Source organism: Suricata suricatta, chromosome 5 (assembly GCF_006229205.1).
Source record: "Suricata suricatta isolate VVHF042 chromosome 5, meerkat_22Aug2017_6uvM2_HiC, whole genome shotgun sequence".
Lineage (NCBI taxonomy): Eukaryota > Metazoa > Chordata > Mammalia > Carnivora > Herpestidae > Suricata > Suricata suricatta.
Genome location: NC_043704.1, coordinates 97,664,107 through 97,671,897, shown reverse-complemented (window position 1 = coordinate 97,671,897; position 7,791 = coordinate 97,664,107). Strand labels below are relative to the sequence as shown.

At 36.1% G+C, this 7,791-nt stretch overlaps 1 pseudogene; it reads left to right on the top strand.

The window, feature by feature from the left end:
- The first annotated feature begins 924 nt into the window (after window positions 1-924).
- Window positions 925-7,791, top strand: part of LOC115291218 — a 41,052-nt pseudogene continuing 34,185 nt past the window's right edge.

Below are 7,791 nucleotides of genomic sequence, written 5' to 3'. Positions count from 1 at the left end.
CTTCCCTCTGGCAACAATCTGTTCTCTGTATATTTATGTTTGATTCTGTTTTTGTTTCTTCTGGTTTGTTGTTTTGTTCACTATAACAGAGGAAGTATGAGATTTTGCCACTTGTGACAACATGGATGGACCTAGATGGCATTATAGCAAATGAAATAAATCAGAACAAGAAAGACAAACACCATATGATTTCACTCAGATATTTGCTGGTATTTGTGGACACCTTTAGAAGTTGAGTTGAAGCTTTTACATTCTATTCAGAGAATAGAATGTTGTTAAATTTTTAAGCAAAATCTTTTTTAGGTTTGGATTGCCTCTAACCATGCATAGAAATAATGGAGCAGCATTCATGGCAAAAATCACACAAGTAGTGTCCAATACCTTGGACGTTCAATGGAAATTACACTTCCTAGATGTCTTCAACAGTCTAGAAAAACAGGAAAAAAATGAAGTTTGGCAAAGATATGCCAAGAAATCAACTTAACTTGAGGAAAAATCCTTATGAACCTTGCTTCAGGTAAGCGTAGTCTTTAGAAGTAGGCTTGATTTAGGCCCCTATGAAATGTTATATGGAAGACATTTTGACACTCTTTTCATGACTTAGGAGTTCTTGATGGGGCTCACATTAGATTATTAGATACTACCAGGTACATTAAGTACATAAATTTCCTTCAGCAGGTTGATGTAACCCACAGATGTGCCTTTGTACCACCATTAAAGACTTGGAAGAGCCAGCATCCAGAGAATCAAATTCAACTTCGTTGGACAATACCTTTAGGGGGTATTGTTAACTACCCATTCTTGAGTGAAATCACAAGGGATTTAAGCTGTGGCTTAATCACACTGAAGTTACTAAGAATCCACAGGTTCCCTATTCCCCTGTCAGCAAAGAGAAAATCAAAAGGAACACTGGTTGGACCAACGATGGACCTAAAACTATTTGGGAGAGCTGATCCATCGGTAAGTACAATAAACTATTTAGTTGCAACATCTCCCCTAATGCTCTAGATAAAATATAGTATAAACACTATTAACCAAAGTATAAAATATCTTGTTAACTCAGAATGTTGGGATTCAACCTTGAACTAAAGAATATGTATAGGTGAGTGAGGAAGGGTTCATTTTTCTAATCCTAATCCTTACCCCATTTCAGCAGGAAATATCTAGAGGGTCCATCATCCCAACTGCCTCAAAAATGAAGGATGATGAAAAGAAAGTGAGGATTGGAAGCCTTAACCAAAGGGTTTTTTGGATTAAGAAGGGCAACTGCAACTTTTTACCCAGACATTTTTGTCTGCCTTTCGACCGCCCTGACTCTCCTATTTCTGGGAGGTGGTTTGAGGCTTGCCCTGTCTTCCCCCTGTTTGGCTGCCTCTCAAATAACCATTTTCCTTGCTGTATCCTTGATGGCTCAGTGATTGACTTTGCTGGACACTGGGCAGATAAACTGGGTTCAGTTACAAGTACCTTGAACCTGGTGTAAGGAATCAGATTGTTTAATATTAATGTTAGTGCTGATATTGTTAGTATATTTTTGAGTTGTACTTTGAGATCTATTTGCTTGAAAATGTCTTTTAAATGTAATAATGTTTACAGATGACTCAGAGTCATGGTTTTGAAGCTAATAATTTCTATTTCAGTAATTAGAATGCATTTCTAAATATTTCAATAAACCATTGAAGCTATTTATTGGAAAATATATATTAAGTGTCAACTGTATCCAGTATTCTACATTCTTGCTGCAACAAACAAAGCAGACAAGTTCCTGCTTTTATGAAATCTATAATATACTTAGTGGAAAGAGACAATAAGAGGGTAAAACAATCGATAGATAATTTCAAAGAGTATTGTGATCAGAAAGACATTAAGACAAAGTTTTAGAACTTGTAAGGTGAAGTTACTTTAGTTAGAGTGATATAAAATTACATCACCGGAGCAATTTAGAACTATCTTTAATGTCTCAAAAGAAATCTAAAATTTGAAAAGATGAATAACTTCAATAATAGTTTCAGCTTAATGAGCCCTGTCAAACTGCTTGCTCAGAGATGAAATAACTTACACTTTTACTTTAAAACTCTGGTTTGGACTAAAAATTCCATGGCATTTTTTTTTTTGAGAACTTTACTAAGATTACCTGGTCATTTAGATAGCAGGATTTAGGGAACCAGTAGACCTGGGTTCTAGTCCAAGCCCTATGCTGACAATCTACTGGTCTTTGGAAAATCATACCTTTCAGTTTTAGGGATTTAGTTCCTCTGAATTCATGTTTTCTCATCTGGCTACTGAAGGACTAAGCCTAACGATCTTTAATATATATATATATATATCTTCAGGTTGGGGCTTCATTAGCCTAAGATGTCAGGGAAAAAGTTTTTGCTGAAAAATCCAGTACATGAATATCAAAGGAAATTCTAAAAATTTACAGATACAGAGGACTGAATAATTTTTTTGCAGTTTCTTATGTATTATATCTTTAATTTTTATTTAAAATTTTAATAGAATTTATTGTTGTCATCCCAAGTGCCCTCCTTAATGCCCATCAACCACTTTCCCCTCTCCCACACCTCCCCATCAACCCTCAGTTTGTCATCTGTGTTTGAGTTTCTTATAGCTTGCCTCCCTCTCCTTAACTATTTTTCCCCTTCCCCTCCCCTATGGCTTTCTGTTTTCAAGATTCACATAGGAGTGAAAACATGAGATATCTGTCTTTCTCTGACTTATTTCACTTAGCATAATACCCTCCAGTTCCATCCATGTTGCTGCAAATGGCATGATTTCACTCTTTATCATTGTCAAGTAGTATTTCGTTATATATATAAACCACATCTTCTTGATCCATTCATCAGTTGAAGGACATATAGGCCCTTTCCATAATTTGGCTATTGTTGAAAGCACTGCTATAAACATTGAAGTACATGTGCCCCAATGCATCAACACTCCTGTCTCCCTTGGGTAAATTCCTAGTAGTGCTATTCCTGGGCCATAAGGGAGTTCTATTTTTAATTGTTTAAGAAAACTCCATACTGTTTTCCAGAGCGGCCGCACCAGTTTGCACTCCCACCAAAAGTGCAAGACAGTTCCTGTTTCTCCACTTCCTTGCCAGCATTTGTAGTTTCCTGATTTGTTCATTTTAGCCACTCCCGCTGGTATGAAGCAGTATCTCAGTGTGGCTTTGATTTGTATTTCCCTGATGATGAGTGATGTTGAGCATCATTTCATGTGTCTGTTGGCCATCTGGATGTCTTCCTTGGAAAAGTGTCTATTATCTTCTGCCCATTTCTTCACTGGATTATTTTTCAGGTGTGGAGTTTGGTGAGTCCTTTATAGATTTTGGATACTAGCCCTTTATCAGATATGTCATTTGCAATGATCTTTTCCCATTCTGTCGGTTGCCTATAGGTTTTGTTGTTTGTTTCCTTTGCAGTGCAGAAGTTTTTACCTTCATGAGGTCCCAGTAGTTCATTTTTGCTTTTAATTCCCTTGCCTTTGGAGATGTGTAGAGTAAGAAATTGCTGCAGCTGAGGTCAAAGAGGCTGTTGCCTATTTCTCCTGTATGTTGTTTTTTAGTTCTCCCAGTACCACTTGCTAAAGAAACTTTTCTTCCATCGGATACTCTTCCCTGCTTCATCAAAGATTAGTTGGCCATACATTTGTGGGTCCAATTCTGGGTTCTGTGTTTTATTCCATTGGTCTATGTGTATGTTTTTGTGCCAATACCATACTGTCTTGATGATGACAGCTTTGTAGTAGACTTTAGTCTGGGACTGTGATTCATCTGCTTTGGTTTTCTTCTTCAATATTACTTTGCCTATTCAGGGTCTTTTGTGGTTCCATGCAAATTTTAGAATTTTTTGTTCTAGCTTTGAGAAGAGTGCTGGTCCAATTTTGATTGGGATTGCATTGAATGTGTAGATTGCTTTGGGCAGTATTGCATTTTAACAGTGCTTATTTTTCCAATCTATAAGCACAGAATGTTTTTACATTTCTTAATGTCTTTCTCAATTTCCTTCATAAGTTTTCTATAGTTTTCAGCATACAAATTTTTTATATCTATGGTTAGGTTTATTCCTAAGTATTTTATGGTGAGTGGTGCAATTGTAAATGGAATCAATTCCTTGATTTTTCTTTCTTTTGCTTCATTATTGGTGTATAAAAATGCAACTGATTTTTGTACATTGATTTTGTACCCTGCGCCTTTGCTGAATTCATGTATCCATTCTGGCCATGTTTTGGTGCAGCCTTTTGGGTTTTCCATGTAGAATATCATGTTATCTGTGAAAAGTGAAAGTTTAACTTCTTCTTTGCCAATTTCGATGTCTTTGCTAGAGCTTCCAACACTATGTTAAACAACAGTGGTGAGAGTGGACATTCCTGTCGTTTTCCTGATCTCAAGGGGAAAGCTCTCAGTTTCCCCCCCTAGAGGATGATATTAGCTGTGGACTTTTCATATACAGCTTTTATGATGTTTAAGTATGTTCCTTTTCTCCCAACTTTCTTGAGGGTTTTATTAAGAAAGGATATTGTATTTTGTTAAATGCCTTTCTGCATCTATTAACAGAATCATATGGTTCTTCTCTTTCTTTTCTTAATGTGATGTATCTCATTGATTTGTGAATATTAAAACAGCCCTGCAGCCCAGGAATGAATCCCACTTGATCATGGTGAATAATTCTTTTTATATGCTATTGAATTTGATTTGCTACTGTCTTGTTGAGAACTTTTGCATCAGTGTTCATCAAGGATATTGGCCTGTAATTCTCCTTTTTTGTGGGGTCTCTGTCTGATTTGGGAATCAAGGTAATGCTGATTCATAGAATGAGTCTGAAAGTTTTCCTACCATTTCTGTTTTTTTGGAACAGCTTAAGAAGAATGAGTATTAATTCTACTTTAAATGTCTGGTAGAATTCCCCAGGGAAGCAGTCTGGTCCAATACTCCTATTTGTTTGGAGATTTTTGATAACTGATTCAATTTTTTCACTAGTTATGGTTCTGTTCAAGTTTTCTATTTCTTTCTGTTTGACTTTTGGTTTTGTGTGAGTCTTTGGGAATTTGTCCATTTCTTCCAGGTTGTCCAGTTTGTTGGCATATAATTTTTCATAGTATTCTGATAATTGCTCATATTTCTGAGGGACTTGTTGTGATAAATCCATTTTCATTCATGATTTTATCATTTGGGTGCTCTCTTTTTTTTTTTTTTTTTTGAGAAGCCTGGCTAGAGGCTTATCAATTTTCTTTTTTCAAAAAACAAACTTTTCATTGATGTGTTTTACTTTTTTATTTTTGGATTCTATATTATTATATCTATATTATCCATCCATCCAATCTCTATATTATTATTTCTCTTCTTCTGCTGGGTTTGGGGTTTTTGTTTTTTGGGTTTTTTTGTTTGCTTTGCTTCTAGTTCCTTTAGGTGTGCTGTTAAAATTTGGGATTTTTCTCGTTTCTTGAGCTAGACCTGGACTGCAATGTATTTTCCTCTTAGGACTGCCTTTGCTGCATCCAAAAGGGTTTGTATTGTTGTATTTTCATTTTCAATTGTTTGCATATATTTTTAAATTTCTTCTGTAATTGCCTGGTTGGCTCATTAGTTCTTTAGTAGAATGTTCTTTAACCTCCATGCATTTGGAGGTTTTCCGAACTTTGTCATATGGTTGCTTTCAAGTTTCATAGCATTGAGATCTGAAAGTGTGCATGGTAGGATCTCAACTCTTTTATATTTATCAAGGGCTGTTTTGTGACCCAGTATGTGATCTATCATAGAGAATATTCCATGTGTACTCAAGAAGAATGTACTGCTTTAGGATGAAAAGTTCTAAATTTATCTGTCAAGTTTATCTGGTCCAGTGTATCATTCAGGGCCATTGTTTATTGATTTTCTGTCTAGACAATCTGTCCATTGCTGTACGTGGAGTATTAAAGTCCCCTGCAATTACCAATTATTATCAATAAAATTGCTTATGTTTGTGGTTGTTTTATATATTTGGGTGCTCCTAAATTCATAGCATAGACATTTATAATTGTTAGCTCTTCTTGATGGACAGACCCATAATTATTATATAATGCTCTTCTTCATCTCTTGTTATAGCGTTTAAAATCTAGTTTGTCTGATATCAGTATGGCTACTCCAGCTTTCTTAAACTTCCAGTAGCAAGATAGATGGTTCTCCATCCCCTCATTTTCAATCTGAAAGTGCCATTGGGTCTAAAATGAGTCTCTTGTGGACAGCAAATAGATGGGTCTTGTTTTATTTAAATCCATTCTGATACCCTATGTCTTTTGATTGGAACATTTAGTCCATTTACATTGAAAGATATGGGTTTAGAATCATTGTGTTATCTGTAGGTTTCATGCTTGTAGTAATGTCTCTGGTCCTTTGTGGTCCTTGCAAAATTCCACTCACAGAGTCCCCCTTAGAATCTCTTGTAGGGTGATCACTTCCTACAGTTTTTGTATGTTGGGAAAAACCTTTATCTCTCCTTCTATTCTGAAGGACAGGCTTGCTGGATAAAGGATTCTTGGCTGTATATTTTTCCTGTTCATCACATTGAAACTTTCCTGCCACTCCCTCTGGCCTGCTAAGTTTCAGTAGATAGGTGTGCTATAACCCTTATGAGTCTGCCCTTGTATGTTAAGGCCCATTTATACCTAGCTGCTTTCATAATTCTGTTTATCTTTGTATTTTTCCAGTATCGCTATGATAGGTCAGAAGATCAATCCAAGTTATATCTGAAGGGAGTTCTCTTTGCCTCCTGGATTTTAATATCTGTTTCATTCCCCATATTGGGGAAGTTCTCAGCTATAATTTGTTCAAGTACCCTTTCAGCCCCTTTCTCTTTTTTTTCTGGAACTCCTATAATATGGATATTTTTCCATTTCATTGAATCACTTAGATCTCTAATTCTCCCCTCATGATCCACAGTTTTTTAAATCTTTTTCTCAGCTTCCTTTTTTTTCCATTATTTTATCTTCTATTTCACCTACTCTCCCCTCAGCTTCTTCAATCCTTGCTGTTACTGCTTCTATTTTATTTTGCACCTCATTTATAGAATTTTTAAATTCATCATTACTACTTTTTAGTTGCTTGACTTCTACAATAGATTCTCTGCTGTCTTCTATGCTTTTTTCAAGCCCACCAGTTAATCTTATGACCATTATTCTAAATTCTTGTTCAGTTATATTGTTTATATATATTTTGAGCAATTCTTTACCTGTCCTTTCTTCCTGGAATTTCTTTTGAGGAGAATTCTTCCGTTTCATCATTTTGGCTAGTTTTCTGTCCCTTATGTGTTTTAATTGCTTGTTATGTGCCCTGCACCTGAGAGTACTACTATATTAAAGAGGTGCCGTACACTGTCCAGAGCCTGCCCCTTCAGGAGGTGTTTTTTAGAGAAAGTTACTTGCTCTCTGTTGTGACTTCGGTTACTTTATCTTTCTACCATAGTGATGGTTTGGACCCTCCACCAGGGGTGCTTTGATTTGTTCCTTGAAGTAACCCATATTACTCAGCAATTCCAGTCCTAGGTATTTACCTTAAGGAGGGGGGGCATATGAGCAGCAATGTTCCAGAGAACCATAAGAAATCTGGGCCAAGAGATGTGGAATCATGAGAAAATCCTAGCTGAGAATACTACATTGATGCAGGTGGAGACAGGCAGAGCCCACAGCTGCCCTACCAGTGTGCAGCTTTTTTTTTCTTTTTTGGCAGCTTCAAGTTTTTACTTAGATTCCAGTTACTTAACATACAGTGTTAACAGTTCAAAAGCAGAATTTAGTCATTTACCACTTACTTAT